This window comes from Colobus angolensis, unplaced genomic scaffold (genome assembly GCF_000951035.1).
Source record: "Colobus angolensis palliatus isolate OR3802 unplaced genomic scaffold, Cang.pa_1.0 Scaffold616, whole genome shotgun sequence".
NCBI classification, from domain to species: Eukaryota; Metazoa; Chordata; class Mammalia; order Primates; family Cercopithecidae; genus Colobus; species Colobus angolensis.
The window spans coordinates 329722-346763 of record NW_012119777.1 but is presented as its reverse complement, the minus strand read 5'-3'; the positions used below and the strand labels follow the sequence as shown (position 1 = coordinate 346763).

Below are 17042 nucleotides of genomic sequence, written 5' to 3'. Positions count from 1 at the left end.
CTAGGGACACAGTATATATTCAGTAAGTGTTTTCTGTTACAGTATTATGATAAATATATACTTGCAACAATTACAGTCACATGCTACCTTAAAGAATAATTGGAAGTACAGTTGTTCAGAGGTATTTCTTGACTGTGAATGTTGGCAGCAGATTCAGCTTATTTTACAACACTATTCAGACCTCCCACAATAATTCCCTAGGAGACATTTAGACAACAAGCCATCATGTTGTAACTTCTCATCTGTCTTCTCTCTCTTACCCTCTCATTCACCCACCTCTTTTGCTCTCTGTTTCTGTGAAAGTACCCTTCTACTTAGCCTGCTTCTGACCAGTGTGCATGTCACTGGGTAATACAAGACCTCTGAGCTTTGGCTTAGAAGGCAATATAATAATGGCTAATTTTTGAGAAAGAGGAACTCTAGCCCATCATGGATGACATAGGGAGTTCTGTAGGACTGAGTTCTTCTATTCTTTTTACAGATGAGATAGACAATGTGAAGCCCAAAATGATTGTAAAGTAGTTAGCATATGGATAAATGGCTTGTACTGGTAAATTTTGGGGAAACTTTGTTGTCAGACCCTGCAAAGGGAGATGCAGAGAATTTGCAGTTTCTTCTCATTTTTTTGTATACCTATCACAGTATCACAGCACTATCCCTAGCATAGTTTAGGGCCCTCGGTTCTTGACCCTAGTTAGAATTTCACACAAACTTAAACTAGACAAATCTACATATGTTTCTGAGGCAGTGAGATCACTACAGGATGAAGACAGAGCCAATGGGTTAGACCAGAAGAGTAAATGAATACTATAACATATAAACACGCCCTTTAACCAAAGTTGCAGCTTGACCCAGGGTTCAAAGGGTAATTTGGGCAGGCATGGGCCTTCAGTTTTCTCAAGTATCTGCTTATAATCTGTCATATGACAATCTCTGTAACCCAAGAGAGTCTCTTTATTCTGAACTTGTTTCTAAATTTTTATTTACCTCTTTCTCCCTCAAACTTTCCTGAGGAGATGTTTGAGGAAGTATGATCTGCAACTGTGGCTTAAACCATAACTTCCAGTCGCCAAGAAGTAAAAGTAAGAAGAAAGAGCCACAGGGCAGGAATATCTCCTTCTAATTTCTTGAGTCCACAGTATCTGAGTTGGTGTTTTGCTGCTGAAAAAACACTGTCTTCAGTGGTTGCAGAACTGTGCCTACATCCTAGCCTCACTATTTAGTGGCTCTGTAAGCTTGGATAGATTATTTCATCTCTTCGATCTTCAAGTCCCCAGTTAATGAGAGCTCGTGTAATGTAGACAGCAGGAGAGCTCAGACCATCTGGCTTCTAATCACTAATTATCTACTTATTAGCTTGTGCTTTCCATAAGTTGATTTACACTACAAGTACATTGGGCTCCTCATCAATAAATGAGGTAATAATCTACTCCTAAGTACTGGTGTGAGTAAAACTAAGTTAATTCATATAATACACTTTTTTTTTAATGAAAGGATGTTTGATGTTTATTTCCACCTTGCGCTCAGGCCTGAGCCACAAGTACATTAAGACATTGAATGATATCACCCAGGGAATACGTAACCAGACAACATACAAGACTGAGATGCGCAAGTGGTGGTGGTGATGGTAATTCATGCAGAAGGAACCAGATGGTAAAACAAAAATTGCAGAACACACCAAATGATCAAATCTGACACCTTTAGGATAGGCAAACTTGATTGCTGGGTTAAGAACCCTAGAGGTCAGTTAAGGTGGGCAGTGAAGGGGTTTTCTCAGATTAGATTGTCCTGACATGTACTGTTAAACCTATACATCTGATTGCCAGCAAGTACTGTACATATAATTTCATGAGAAACCAAGTCCTTAATGGGAAAGATATCCCTTTGACCAGATCTTATGGCTTAAATTGGTCAGGTTTGGAAAACCTCAGAGTCTCCATAACCAAAGCTAGGGAGAGGTTCTATATGCTAGAAGCAGTACCTCATCACTGCAGGTGGTCTGGGCCTTAACCCTCTGCAGGGAGAATGACTGCAGCACCAAGTACCTGGCTTTTTAGACACTATATAGGAATTCCACCATAATTAAAAGATGTATAAACTTGACCTACAGACTAAATCCCAATATGCTTCCCTCAAGCATACAGTGTTCAAGCTTAGCTTTGTTACAGAAAATGAGGTCGGGTGTGGTGGCTCACACCTGTAATCTCAGCAATTTGGGAGGCCAAGGTGGGTGCAACAGCTGAGGTTAAGAGTTTGAGACCAGCCTTGTCAAAATGATGAAACCCTATCTGTATTAAAACTACAAAAATTAGCTGGGCATGGTGGCACACGCCTGTAATCCCAGCTACTCAGGAATCTGAGGCATGAGAATCGCTTGAACCCGGGAGGCGGAGGCTACAGTGAGCTGAGATTGTGCCACTGCACTCTAGAAAGAAAAAAAAAAAAAAATGAACCATAACAGATGTCTCAATTTGTGCCATTAGGCATCTTGAAGAACACCTCTAAATGATGTATGAACTCAGTGCACACTGGTCCAACCTCTTATTTCTGGCTCCTTGCTTTTCCTGCCTCTGCCTACCTTTAAGAGACAGGGTCTCACTGTGGCACCCAGGCTGGAGTACAGTGGCATGATCATAGCTCACTTTGGGCTCAAGCAGTCCTCCCATATCAGCCTCCAGATCAGCTAGGACTAGGCATGCACCACCAGGCCAGGCTAATTATTTTTTGTAGAGACAGCGTCTCACCATGTTGCCCAGGCTGATCTTGACTCCTGCCCTCAGGTGGTCTTCTGCCTCAGGTAATACATTACAGACAGTGAGCCACCATGCCCAGCTGCTGCCTACATGTTCAATATTCCACTCAACAAACATTGAGACTTCCTGGGTCTGGAAAGTAAAAAAAAAAAATCTAAGTACTGTGTTGAATTAAGCAAACAAGTGATGTTTCAGAAGTAACCCATCACTGCCTAAAACAAAGCCTACATCAATACTCTAACTCAAACAAGGACAGACAATTGTTATTTAGTTTTTATTTCATAATCATAAACTTAACTCAACTCTGCAATCCAGCTAAGCGTGGGAGGGAACAAGGAAAACATGGAGCCCAAAGGGAACTGCAGCGAGAATACAAAGATTCTAGGATACTGCGAGCAAATGGGGTGGAGGGGTGCTCTCCTGAGCTACAGAAGGAATGGTCTGGTGGTTAAGATAAAACACAAGTCAAACTTATTCAAGCTGTCCACAGTCAGCAAGGGTGATCTTCTTGCTGGTCTTGCCATTCCTGGACTCAAAGTGCTCTGTGGCCTCCACAATATTCATGCCTTCTTTCACTTTGCCAAAGACCACAGGCTTGCCATCCAACCACTCAGTCTTGGCAGTGCAGTTGAATAACTGGGAACTATTTGTGTTGGGTCCAGCATTTGCCATGGACAAGATGCCAGGACCTGTATGCTTTAGGATGAAGTTCTCATCATCAAATTTCTCCTCGTAGATGGACTTGCCGCCAGTGCCATTATGGCATGTGAAGTCACCACCCTGACACACAAACCCTGGAATAATTCTGTGAATGCAGGAGCTCTTATAACCAAATCCTTTATCTCCAGCGCTCAGAGAACAAAAATTTTCTGCTGTCTTTGGAATCTTGTTTGCAAACAGCTCAAAAGAGATGCGACCCAAGGGCTCGCCGTCGATGGCAATGTGGAAGAACACGGTGGGGTTGACCACAGCTAATAGTACAGGATTTTCCTCAGTGGCAGTGTCTGCAAAGCCAACTTTTTTTTTTTTTCTTTTTTCCGAGACGGTGTCTCACTCTGTCGCGTAGGCTGGAGTACAGCGGTGCAATCTTAGCTCACTGCAACCTCCGCCTCCCGGGTTCAAGTGATTCTCCTGCCTCAGCCTCCTGAGCAGCTGGGATTATAGACGTGTGCCACCATACCTGGCTAATTTTTTGTATTTTTTAGTAGAGAAGGGGTTTCACCATGTTGGCCAGGCTGGTCTGGAACTCCTGACCTCAGGTAATCGCATTGCCTTGGCCTCCCAAAGTGCTGGGATTACAGGCATGAGCCACCATGCCCGGCCTCATATAATAAACTTAAATTTGATTCTAGCATATACTAAGTACTTGAGAGGTGTTATTTATCATTAGTATTAATTACAATATGTTCAGTAATACATACCTCACAGAATTACTATATGTAATGAGATTATTAAATATCATAAAATGGCACCTGATGTATAGAAAGAAGACATTCATACAGTCAACAGACACATGAAAAAATGCTCATCATCACTGCCCATCAGAGAAATGGAAATCAAAACCACAATGAGATACCATCTCACACCAGTTAGAAGGGCAATCATTAAAAAGTCAGGAAACAACAGGTGCTGGAGAGGATGTAGAGAAATAGGAACACTTTTACACTGTTGGTGGGATTGTAAACTAGTTCAACCATTATGGAAAACAGTATGGCAATTCCTCAAGGCTCTAGATCTAGATGTACCATTTGACCCAGCCATCCCATTACTGGGTATATACCCAAAGGATTATAAATCATGCTGCTATAAAGACACATGCACACGTATGTTTATTGCGGCACTATTCACAATAGCAAAGACTTGGAATCAACCCAAATGTCCATCTGTGACAGACTGGATTAAGAAAATGTGGCACATATACACCATGCAATATTATGCAGCCATAAAAAAGGATGAGTTTGCGTCCTTTGTAGGGACATGGATGCAGCTGGAAACCATCATTCTTAGCAAACTATCACAAGAAGAGAAAACCAAACACCGCATGTTCTCACTCATAGGTGGGAACTGAACAATGAGATCACTTGGACTCGGGAACGGGAACATCACACACTGGGGCCTATCATGGGGAGGGGGGAAGGGGGAGGGATTGCATTGGGAGTTATACCTGATATAAATGACGAATTGATGGGTGCTGACGAGTTGATGGGTGCAGCACACTAACATGGCACAAGTATACACATGTAACAAACCTGCACGTTATGCACATGTACCCTAGAACTTAAAGTATAAAAATAAAATAAAATAAAATAAAAAAAGAAAGATTTCAGTAAGTATTAACTCCCATTTCTCTTTCATTTACCTCCAGCCTAAATCTACACTATTTCCTCGTGTCTCTCATGTGGTTTCTAGTCCCTTCACCATCTTGTTTCCCTCTCAACTCCTGTGCAGATTCTTAAAAATTTCTCATGTTCAGAACCTTGGGCTTCCATGTTTCCAGTCAAGTGAGATTTTTTTAGATGGCAAAGTTGCTGTTAGACAATTTCATCTGTGCCCTGCTTAGGAGCTTAATCTTTAATGAAAGCTAAGCTTGGACTTTGACTGAAGCATCTGGTTAGATGGTTCTACTGGAGGAGGGTCCCAGTCCATTGCTAAATTAACATCAGGCTCTGAGACTGGCATCATATCTCTAACAGTGGCTGGTACTATCTTCTGGAACTTGCCTGCTACATTGAGACCACTGACCCATAGGAAACCCATAGCTCTGTCCTGAATTGTGAGGCCACTGGTCCAGAGAGTGTGCATCTCCTTTGAGCCTCATAATAACCTCACAAGATAGACACAATTATCACTCTTACTTTATAGATGGTGAGCCTGAAAACATTGGAGTCAAGGCACTTGTCCCTAGCTGGGGGGATAGGGGAGTAGTCCCATGTAGTAGTAGAATGAAAAATGCTGCTATGCTGTGCCTCCCCCACCTTTCCCATGCCTGCCCTATACTCATGGTCTATCTCTCCTGGCTCTTGGGAGGCATGGACTCCACCCAACGCCACCAACCTGACCTAACCACCTATCTGAGCCTGCCAGCTTATAACCCATCTGGGCCCTGATAGCTGGTGGCCAGCCCTGGCCCCACCTTCCCTGGGACCTCTGATAGACACATCTTGCACACCAGCGCCCAAAGTCACCATGAGGGTCTTGGGTTTGCTGACTCAAAATTCCTTGAAATCCAAGTCCTTGGAGACTCCTGCTCCCAAATTTACAGTCACAGACTTCTTCATGGCTGCCTCCTTTATCCTCAGAATGATTCATTTGCTTCATTGCCCCATCCATCTGATCCTCCTCATCAGTGCGGCACAAGGCCCATGAGCAGTAGCCGCAGAGTCTCACGTGGGTCTGGCACTGTCTCTGACATGTCTGACCTAAGGCAAATGCTTGACTCTTCTGAGCTCAGTCTCATCATGGCAAAATAAAGATAATAATAGTGTTTATTTATGGAGTTAGTACGACGATGGAAAACAATAGCAAAATTGATTACACTTTAGACTGTAAAAAGTCTCAACAAATAGTAGATTTTATCATCCACTAATCCTTTCCCTCTCCTCTCTTACTCATCCCATCATGTATACCTCTTAATTTTCCCTCACTTACGGTGATTCCTCTTATTATATTCTTCTTATAGTGATTCTGGATATTAGAGTGGGAATGGGGGGCAAGCCAGTAATGAAGAAGATGTTTCTCAAAGGAGCCATTCTCCCCACATAGATCATCTCAGCAGGGTTTGGGAAGATAAGGGAGGATTAAGGTCAAAGGTAGGAGCTAAAGAAGAACATTGGGCAAGCAGATCCAGGTTATCCAACACTGAAAGTAGGAATCTGAATACTTGTCTCTGGATTCTAGAAGGGCCTCCACATGGGTAACTCTTTCAACTAGCCAGGGCCTGGACAGTGGAGAAACCATTTCCAGATAGAAGTGAGCAGATTTCAGCAGGAAAGACTTCAGAGAGGGATCCCTGGAAGTTTGGGGCAGGAGTCTCCCTGTCACAAGAAGGAAACCTGCTCAGCATAGGCTCTGGGTTCTTTCCTACTCTTATCCAATGGGGCTTCTGATTTTAAGCCAGGCTTCACAAAGTCCCTGATTTCTACCTGCTGGAGCCCTGAATAGGGAGGAAGAATTGTGGTTTCCTTTTCACTCAGAGCTCTTTCTTGCTCTGCTTCCCCATAGTTTGTCTCATCATTTCTGTTGATAATCTGATTCATGCATCCAAGACTTATGAGAGAGCCTTCAATCATGCCTAGGCCTGCGTTTATTGTTGTGTATATGATGGGGTAGTAGACAAGAAAACGTAATAGCATAGACCTTCTCAGAGCTATATGAGTTTGGGAATTAATCAAGACCAGCATTTTGCTTAGGGTAGAAATCCCCTATGGGGAGTTATTCAATGATGGGTTAAAAGCTTTCTATATGGTGAGGAGCTCACATATTTTCCAAGCCCTTGTTTTTGCTAGACAGCTTAATGTTTACAAAATTATTACATACAGAAGAATCTTCTAATCCTGGGTTACATATTATAACTTGATATGTTATTCCTGAAGATAAAATTCCATATTCTGAAGCATTCATGCATTTGTTAAACACAAATAATAGGCATAGTGACAAATGCCAGAACTCTAACAGTCAACCAGAGAGCCACAGTTTTCAGCTTCACAAAGTTAACCATCTAACTGAAGATAGCAATCAAAACCCCCACACCTTCTCCACATGGTGTAGTCTTTCCTGATGTCAGGGATGTTATGCTCAGGTTAGGAGTGTCAGACTATCATCCCAGAGCAGGCCACAGAGGAATGTAGTGTATTTTTTACTACATGTAGTGTAATTTTTTAGTCATTTAGGAAAAACAGTGGAATGCAGAGAGTAAAAATTGTTTTCTGAATGAATAACTTGGCCTGGGAGGCCTTTGGAAACAGAGACTGGAGCTTAAATTTTAACACCTTGGTATCCCCAGCATCCAACATACAGACTGCCAAGAAGTACATGTCAATAAATATTTATTGGATAGTGAGCAAAGAGATACTTAGGACCAAATCTCAATTCTACTATTTGCTAGTAGTTTGTGTTTGCATGTGTGAGAGAGAGTGTACATGTATGCTTGAGTAAATTGAGAAGTAGTTTTTTTAACTGTAGTAAAATGGGATAATAATAGTGCCTACCTTAAAGAATCCAAGAGTATTAAATATGATAAATTATGCAAAGCACTTATTACAGTCTCTGATAACCTTCAATAAATGTCAGTTATTTTTATTATTACTGTTAAAGATGAACAGGCATAAAGTACAGAACAATATTTTTCAGCTGCAGCAAGAACGATTGCAGTTAAACAAAAAATACTAGCAAACATTTCTAGAGTAGTTAGCATTTAGAAGGCACTGCTTTAAACTCTTTGCACGTATTTACTCACTCAGGCTGCACAACAATCTTATGAGCCTGTTAAAACCCCTGTAATCATGCTTATAATCCCAGCACTTAGGAAGGCCAAGGCAGGCAGATTGCTTGAGCTCAGGAGTTTGATATCAGCCTGTGTAATATGTGAAAACCCATCTCTATCAAAAATACAAAATATTAGCCAGGTGTGGTGGTGTGTACCATGGTTCCAGTTACTCAGGACGCTGGTGAGCCTGGGAGGTAGAAGATGCAGTGAGCCGAGATTGTGCCACTGCACTCCAACCTGGGTGACAGAGTGAGACCCTGTCTCAAAAAACAAACAAACAAAAAACCCTCCATTTTGCAGATGAAGAGACTGAGTTATACAACTACTAAGGGAAACTGAGTCACTAACGACTCAGGTAGTCTGGCTCCAGAGTCTGTACTCTTATCCTCTGCTGTATACTGCCCAATACTTTTATAAAGCCAAGGGTTGAATCACTGAAATGAGTTATTGGGATGGCTATTTGGGAAGGGTGGTAAGTTCTTTCCTAAAGGTGTGTGAGAATACAAAGGAAAGAAGCATCCTCTTTTTTACACACGTGAACTAGTGCATGCGCATCTGATACTCAGTGGGCCTGGTTGAAGATGAGAATTTTATTGCTAAGTGAGAGCTTCTGGGGACATCTTGCCAGTCAAGGAGTCTCAGGTTCAATTTCCTTCTCAGTCTTGGAGTTACGGGGGCTCATGAATTTAATCAACAGAAATTTTGTATTAAAATGAGAGGTATTGGAAATCATTCGCTCCGACTCCTACTTATAAAAAAGGAAACTGAGGCTCAGAGAAGGATGAGGGCTTTCTCAGTATGATGTAATTTATCATGGAAATGATCAGGCTTGGATTCAAAGCTCCTGACTTGCTGTCCAGTGTATGTGCAGTGAGCCCGTTTGCCTCTAACTGAGAGAAGGAAACAAAAATGGAACCTAAAATATTCTACATAGTTTCCATGCCACAGCCGGGGCTGGGCAGTCTCCTATTATTTCTTTAAAAATAAATATATCATTTAAATGCATAAATAAGCAAACCATGCTCGGAGATGGGAGGGAGAGTTTCTGGAGTCCACCCCTTCTCGGCCCTGGCTCTGCAGATAGTGCTATCAAAGCCCTGACAGAGCCCTACCCATTGCTGGACCTTGGAGTGAGTCAGCCTCGTACAGGGGCAGGGCAAGCCATCTCATAGCTGCTGAGTGGGAGAGAGGAAAGGGCTCATCATTGATAAACTCAAGCCATGACTATTCTTATTCTCCCACTAAGAAAAAGAATAATATGAGATGTCTACATATACCCTGCATCCCCTCTTGTGTACTTGGGCCCCCAGGAGCTCTCTAAAAGTGATGGCAAAGTCATTGCACTAGATGCTGTCCCATCTATTATAAACCCGCATTTGTCCTCACACACCAGTCATGGACAATAACCCTCCTCGCAGGTCCATGTGCTTGTCTTTGTACAATACTCAAGGAATTTCGGAACATGTATTCTTTCAATCTTGTTCTGTTATTCCTGTTTCAGTGGCTTAGTAGAAAAAGTACATACTTGTTTCCCTATAAATTGACAATAGACAATTTCACATCAACATCTATATGGGTCGTTGTGTTTGTGTAAATTCACAATAACTTTATATTTTTACTACTCTAAGAAAGTGACAATATGGTGAATAAAAGAGAAAGCTATTACAAGTCCAGAAAATGAAAGTCATCATCTTGAGACCTAGCTTTCTAGGAATAATATCAATATCAGAAAATTAATCTAATAATTGTGAACAGCAATGAGATAATGTGTACAAAGTACCCAGACCTACATGGTAGAGCATCAAGGAAGTGCATTGCAGAGTATTTTTGTTTGTTTGTTTGCTTGTTTTTGTGTTTTGTTTTGTGAGGCAAGGTTTCACTCTGCTGTCCAGGCTGGAGTGCAGTGGTAGGATCATGTCTCACTGCAGCCTTGACCTCCTGAGCTCAAGCAATCCTCCCAATTCAGCCTCCTGAGTAGCTGGGACTACAGGTGTGCATCACCATGCCTGGCTAATTTTTTTTTTTTTTTTTTTTTTTTAAGTAAAGACGAGGTCTTGTTGTGTTTTCCAGGATAATATCAAACTCCTGAGCTCAAACAGTCCTCCCATCTCTATCTCGCAAGTGCAGGAATTACAAACGTGAGCCATCACTCCTGGCTTGCAGACTGTTTAAACGACTCATTCCTGACACTACCTGAGGGATACTAGACAGTAGACAACACATCTTTAATGTACCAAATGGGTGACTGTAGGGTTGAGAGGGAGATTAGAACTCAATTTTTTATGAACAAAAAGGGCTTAAATCAAGCACGAGCTTAGGTCTTTTCAACTGTGGGGACCGGATTGAAAGAGTGCAATTCAAGGCCCTGTAGTTGCTGTTTAACTGTTCCCAGGTGGAAGTCTCTTCAAAGAACTACTGGTGCAAAAAGGGAACTACCTGGAGATAAATATTTCCTCCAGAATAGGGGAAAGTGCAAGTTCCCCTACCAAAAGCACCAGGCAAGTCCTTGTCTATGTTCCCTGAAGTTATCAAAGAAATGAGACCCCTGTTTACCTTCAAGATTAGAGAAGGCTTGAAAAGTTTGAGCTGCGCCTTTGGAGGCCAACATACTTTTCTCCTCTTTTGACCAAGCTCAGCTCCCCTGTATACTTCCAAGGTCTGTTGCATCAAGAGTGAGAATTCAAGGTCTTAGAAGCTGGGATCTCAGATGTAGGGAAAAGAGATTTCCTGTCCACATTTCCTGTCCACTGTTAACATGTGGCTGAAACTTTTTGATCTAGTCATCTACAAAGCATGAGTTGTGGATCAGAAATTGTTTTTCACATCTTTTGACTTCCTTTGACATCAGAATATAACCTAGGAATTGACGACTTAAGTGAAGGTAAGGTACTTTGGTATGGGCAGGAGCATTTTGAACAAGGTAGGGAGACAGCTATGAAGGCAAGCATTTATTCTATCTATCATCTATCTATCTATCTATCTATCTATCTATCTATCTATCTATCTATCTATCTATCTATCTATCTATTCTTTCATCCACTTATTTATACATTTAAACAAAAAGTATAGAGCATAGTATAATATGTAAGTGCTCAGGGCTGTGTGTGTATGGATTGCCTGAAATCAAACTAAAGTGGGAGTATAATTCTACTGCTCCCCTAACCCTGTGGTCCCTACAATACCCTGCAAGACTCTTAGCTGCTTAGCTTAATTGTGAGGCTGTTTGGGGGGATAGCACCCCATCCTCTCTGTCTTTCAACATCCTCATAATAACTAGAGAATAATTTTATAAAATAGCACAATAGGGTCATGTTTAGTAGGGTGATATATAAAATTAGATAAGCCACAGTTTGAGTTTACCCTTTTGAATAAATATATGACAAAAGGCATTTAATTATCTTTATGACTCTAGAGGTATCCAGTATGACATATAGCTAATACCTGCCTTCTAGTATTGAAATTAGAACTTAATGATATAATGCATCGATGAACTTATTATAATTCCTAGCACAAAGTAAGAACCCTTTCAATGTGTGTGTGTGTGTGTGTATTTATCTGTTACTAATAGGAATCTTATGTGCATTATCTCACTTAATCCTTATTAATAACTATGAAGCAGGTATTTATTTGAGTTTTCCAAGTGAGTAAAGTATAGCTTACAATAAGTAAGGAAATATCCACGGATTACATAGCTAGTATACAGCTGAGAAATAATTTTATTTATATTATAAAACACTCTAACAATACAGATGCATGTAAACTAAAAAACTGAAAGGGCTCACGCAACCCTACCTTCTCAATATCACTTCTCTGCTTAGAAAAAAACAGCCTTAGCTGTCTGCTGTGAATCCTTTCAAAATATATTTCTGAGAAATGAGAGAGAGAAATGGGGAGGGTGCAAGGAAGGAAGACAGTGTAAGAGACAGGGAAGGAGGTGTGGAGAAAGAAATTAAATTATTCTTTTCTCTGTCTCTTGAAATAACTCTTTCCATTACATTTAATCAAAGGTGATGTTGCCATTTCTGGACTCTTGGAATAAAGAAAGACCAATATATGAAATCATTTCAAAAGTCTATGGGATTCTCAAAATGCAAGGTGATGTCTTACTAACTAGCCTTGCTTTATTATTAGGAATGGTGAAGTGAGTATAGGCATTTTATCAGGAGATATACTAGGAAAATGGGAAACTGGAGAAACTGGGAGGAGTATCCAGATGTCCTGTCCCTGTGAGGTGGGGGCACCCAGCTTCAATCAAAAGGCCTCCTTGGCTGGGCACCGTGGCTCAAGCCTGTAATCCCAGCACTTTGAGAGGCCGAGACGGGCGGATCACGAGGTCAGGAGATCGAGACCATCTTGGCTAACACGGTGAAACCCCGTCTCTACTGAAAAATACAAAAAATTAGCCGGGCGTGGTGGCAGGCACCTGTAGTCCCAGCTACTCGGGAGGCTGAGGCAGGAGAATGGCGTAAACCCGGGAGGCGGAGCTTGCAGTGAGCCAAGATAGCACCACTGCACTCCAGCCTGGGCGACAGAGCGAGAAAAAAAAAAAAAAAAAAAAAAAAAAAAAAAAAAAAAAAAAAAGGCCTCCTTAACACTTTCCTTGCTTGTGGCTCCGCCATCTTGGACCATTAGCTGCACAGGTATCTTCTTCCCTCTAGTGGTCGTTAACAGCAGCTTCAGCTACTTCTCTAAAGAGTCCTGCCACATATATGTCAGGAAATATAATCCACTAATAAAAATAAAAACAACATTTTGACTGTAGTTATTTGTTTTTTGTCATTGTGACTACCAATAACACTCTCACTCTTTCATTAGTAATCACTCATGTTATTCTGTGACCAACAGACTGTGGGAAAAATCAGAGAAGGCATCCTTGTGCTTACTAGCCTAAACTGAAATTGCCACAGCAGAGTGAACCAGAAGGTTTACAGATATTTTCCACAAAGAGTAAACGGATTGAAGCCTTCTCCAGATCAATGCATAGGAAATAATAATGGACCATATAACCCATATTATGATGAAAAACATTAGGATAAGTCCATATCAATTTTTAATCCAGACATAAGCACAGACTACTTGAAGCATGTCCAAGTGTCATTTTTTATTTTATTTTAAATTGACAAATGATAATTGTGTGTATTCATGGGGTACAACATGATGCTTTGGTATATATTTACAACATTAAATGGTTAAATAAGGCTAATTAACAAATCTACCACTTTTTTGTGTGTGTTGAAAAGATTTAAAATCTACTCTTCTCATTCAAAAATCTGGAACATAGTTAAAATGTCATATGTGTCAGAATGTAGTAATGGATTTAGAAAACATTGAATGATTCCTTGCAAATCATGACTAATGATCAATTGAAGAAAACCTGTGAAAATGAGAAAATTTTGGAGCCTGAACTAAAAATGTCTTTATCACTTTTGGAGTTCAGGAATTCAGATTCATTTTTCTCAGCCTGTAAGGTAAGAGCTTGAAATGGCATTATAGCAGAATGTAGGCCTTGAGTGGATTGATGTGGAAGCAAAACAAGCCACAAATAAAGACAAACGTGCAACATCAGAAACATGAGTTGTGCTGTTAATTTTAAGCAGTTTCATATGAAATGTGGGTTTGTTTATTGCTACGTCAAAGTCAGATGGTGATGGTCCTGAGTGCTGTCCTCCAAGCAGTGAGCTAGGAATCCAGGTGCCTTCCTGTGATTGACTTTATTATTTCAGAATCTTTTACTTTTGCCACATAGAGGAGGGAAAAGAAAATGATAGAAGGGCACTCTGCCTTGGGGAGTAACACATTATTATTTCCACATTACTTTAGTCACAATCAGTCACATGGCCAAGTTAATTGCGAAGGCTGTTGGAAATTGTTGAGAAGTATATTGATTTTAGTTACTCATATTGTTTCTGCCATACTAGTCACTAGCAATTAGCATTATCCCACACCCTATGCTTCCAAAAATAACAGGAATATTATTGCAAAATCAAAGTCATATTTTTATTATGTTTAAGCAGTAAAAATAAGACCTGGAGTGCCAAAAGACTACCAAATTCTGTAATATTTCATGGAATCTAAGCTTTCTCACCCCAAACTGCATCTTATTTCAGAGCAAATAACTTAGGCTTTAAAAAATGTTTCCTAATGAATTATTATTGTATAATGGTTCAGAGCATATATTCTAGAGCCAAGTATCACGAGTTGAATTATGCCCTCTGTCAATTAGTAGCTGCTTCATCTTGGAATATTAATTTAGGGCCCTGTGCCTCAGTTTCCTCCTCTTAAAGGGTATTACAATAGTATTTGAGGCACAGAGTTACTGTGAATACTAAATGAAGTAATATATCAACAGTGCCTTGTGCATAGTATAAGCTATAATCATTTTATTGTTATTATTACTACTACTATTATTATTACTTTTATACTATCGTAGTGTACATATTGAGGATGTAGGTGCTTACAGCAAAGAGATGAAGGTCACATATGGGTAGAATAATGGGTCACATATGGGTAGATGGGAACAAATACATGAGATTACATTGTCAAGGATTACACACGAGTCTTTCTCTGCGAAGGAAGAGGGAAGGTTAGTCTCTTTCAGAGAGCATCATGGCAAAAACTACATTTTTTTCAAGAGAACCTATGCATTTTACATCCATGTAGTTGCAAACAATGCCAAGTAGAACTCTGATCCAGAGCTAAGTGGGGCTGTGGGAACTATGTACTAATTGACAGACATGCTGGTTTTTGACTCAGAGGTGGATAAGAGACAAAACTCTTGTCTTCTTAGATGTACTAAAAAGTAGTTAGTCTAGAAGTATTTAGAAGACTTTGGACAGGAAAGTGATTTTATCAGGTAAATCAAAAATAGAGGATATTTCTGAAAGAAGCAACTAGAACCAAGTTACACACAGGAAATGCCTGTAATGTACATATATTTTTGACTACAGTAGCATGTGCAAATTTGCATAAAAGTATTTGCAGGTAAGTTAGGTAATGCAATATGTGAGACTCTAAGTTTGTAGGAAACTTAGAACTGTTTCAGTTTTCTACATTGTTCTTTAATATTTAAAATGCTATGAAATTATTTTGCAGATTTTTCTGAGATGTTTATACTGATAAGTGAGAATATATGAGATAGTCTATTCCTGTGGTGTATAACTCTGTTTAAAATATATTTTATAAAATGATAAAAAATCTATCTCTTTGTAACTTACCACAGCAGATTTGTATTATTTTATGTGAAGGAACTCAGAATATGGATTATAGTTTTTCCTCAAATTATCACTTTTATAAGGAGCTGCTATCTATCCATCTTATTTTCTTTATGTAAACCAGTTTTTTAACACTTCTCATTTTCTATGATTAGTAGGTCTTTGTCATCTTTATTCTCTTTTTCTTTCTCTAACTTTTTGTATATACAGGTTCCTACCTTAATTTATATTTTAAAGAAGGTGAACAAATGCATTTTAACACCCCAAGATAGATTTAGATTAAAACATCTAACCAGGATAAACATTGCTGTCTACATGTATTTGTTGTTTTAATCTCTTCCATCATTGTAACATGATGAGGAGATATGGAAAGAAAACTTCTGCTAATTTCTCCTTTAAAGTCACTTCACATATGAGTCCCTGGCACTGTCAGTTGATCATTCCTTTTCATGACCCTGAAGACTTCTGATAAATATACTGCATTTTTCTATAGCTCGTTTCAACCTACGCATGCCTTTATCCCTAACTAGGCTACACAGCTGTTTAAATTAGGAATCATGAACTTTGCCAGATAATTCTATATCTGATACAGATTAGGCATTTAATAAATTTTGATGAATAGGTAAACACTAAATTGTTCCTCAAACATTTATCAGATATTCATTATGATACATTCTTATTGAGAAACAAGTAAATAGAGATATTCAGACACATTAGAGAAGTATACACTTACAAACTCAAAAGTGTTTGACAGCCCTAGGCACATGAAACACTTATGAGTATATAGCACACTTTTACATACACATTATTCATAAACGTTGCCAATGCACACAGAAAGAATCCTAATGGGGATTTTACATATACTTTCATGAACATAGCCTTGCCAACATCCTTTCCCTTTCTGTTAGACTCACCTGCCTTCATGCATCCCTTGGATATGATACCTTGAGTTATCCCCACACCCAAATCTTCAACAGACAGAAATGTAAAGTCCCATCTAATGTGTGATAGGTGAACTAAATATTCTATCTCAGTATTCATCTGACTGCATAGGAAGGAAAGAAATCCCTCTACCTCACTTATACCACATATTGTGTTTCTATGGCTGAAATAGCTTAGGTTCTATATTGTGTGGTTTTGGATAAATTACTTAACCTACCTAAGTAAGACACCTAAGTGTCAGTCTCTTCACGTATAGTCAGAATTATAATGAAAAGTAACTTGAAGTATTTTTGTGACAATCAGTTAGATAAAAATGTAAACTTCTTTTTTTTTACTTTTTATTTTTATTATACTTTAAGTTCTAGGGTACATGTGCATAACATGCAGGTTTGTTACATAAGTATACTTGTGCCATGTTGGTGTGCTGCACCCATCAACTCGTCAGCACCAATCAATTCATCATTTATATCAGGTATAACTCCCCAGTGCAATTCCTCCTCCCTCCCCCCTCCCCATGATAGGCCCCAGTGTGTGATGTTCCCCTTTCCAAGTCTAGGTGATCTCATTGTTCAGTTCCCACCTATGAGTGAGAACATGCGGTCTTTGGTTTTCTCTTCTTGTGATAGTTTGCTAAGAATGATGGTTTCCAGC

The 17042-nt window shown here is 39.8% G+C and overlaps 1 protein-coding gene across 1 annotated transcript in view; it reads right to left on the bottom strand.

Moving 5' to 3' along the window:
- Positions 1–17042, bottom strand: part of LOC105527310 (hemoglobin subunit gamma) — a 118506-nt gene that overhangs the window by 37298 nt on the left and 64166 nt on the right. The window lies entirely within an intron of this gene.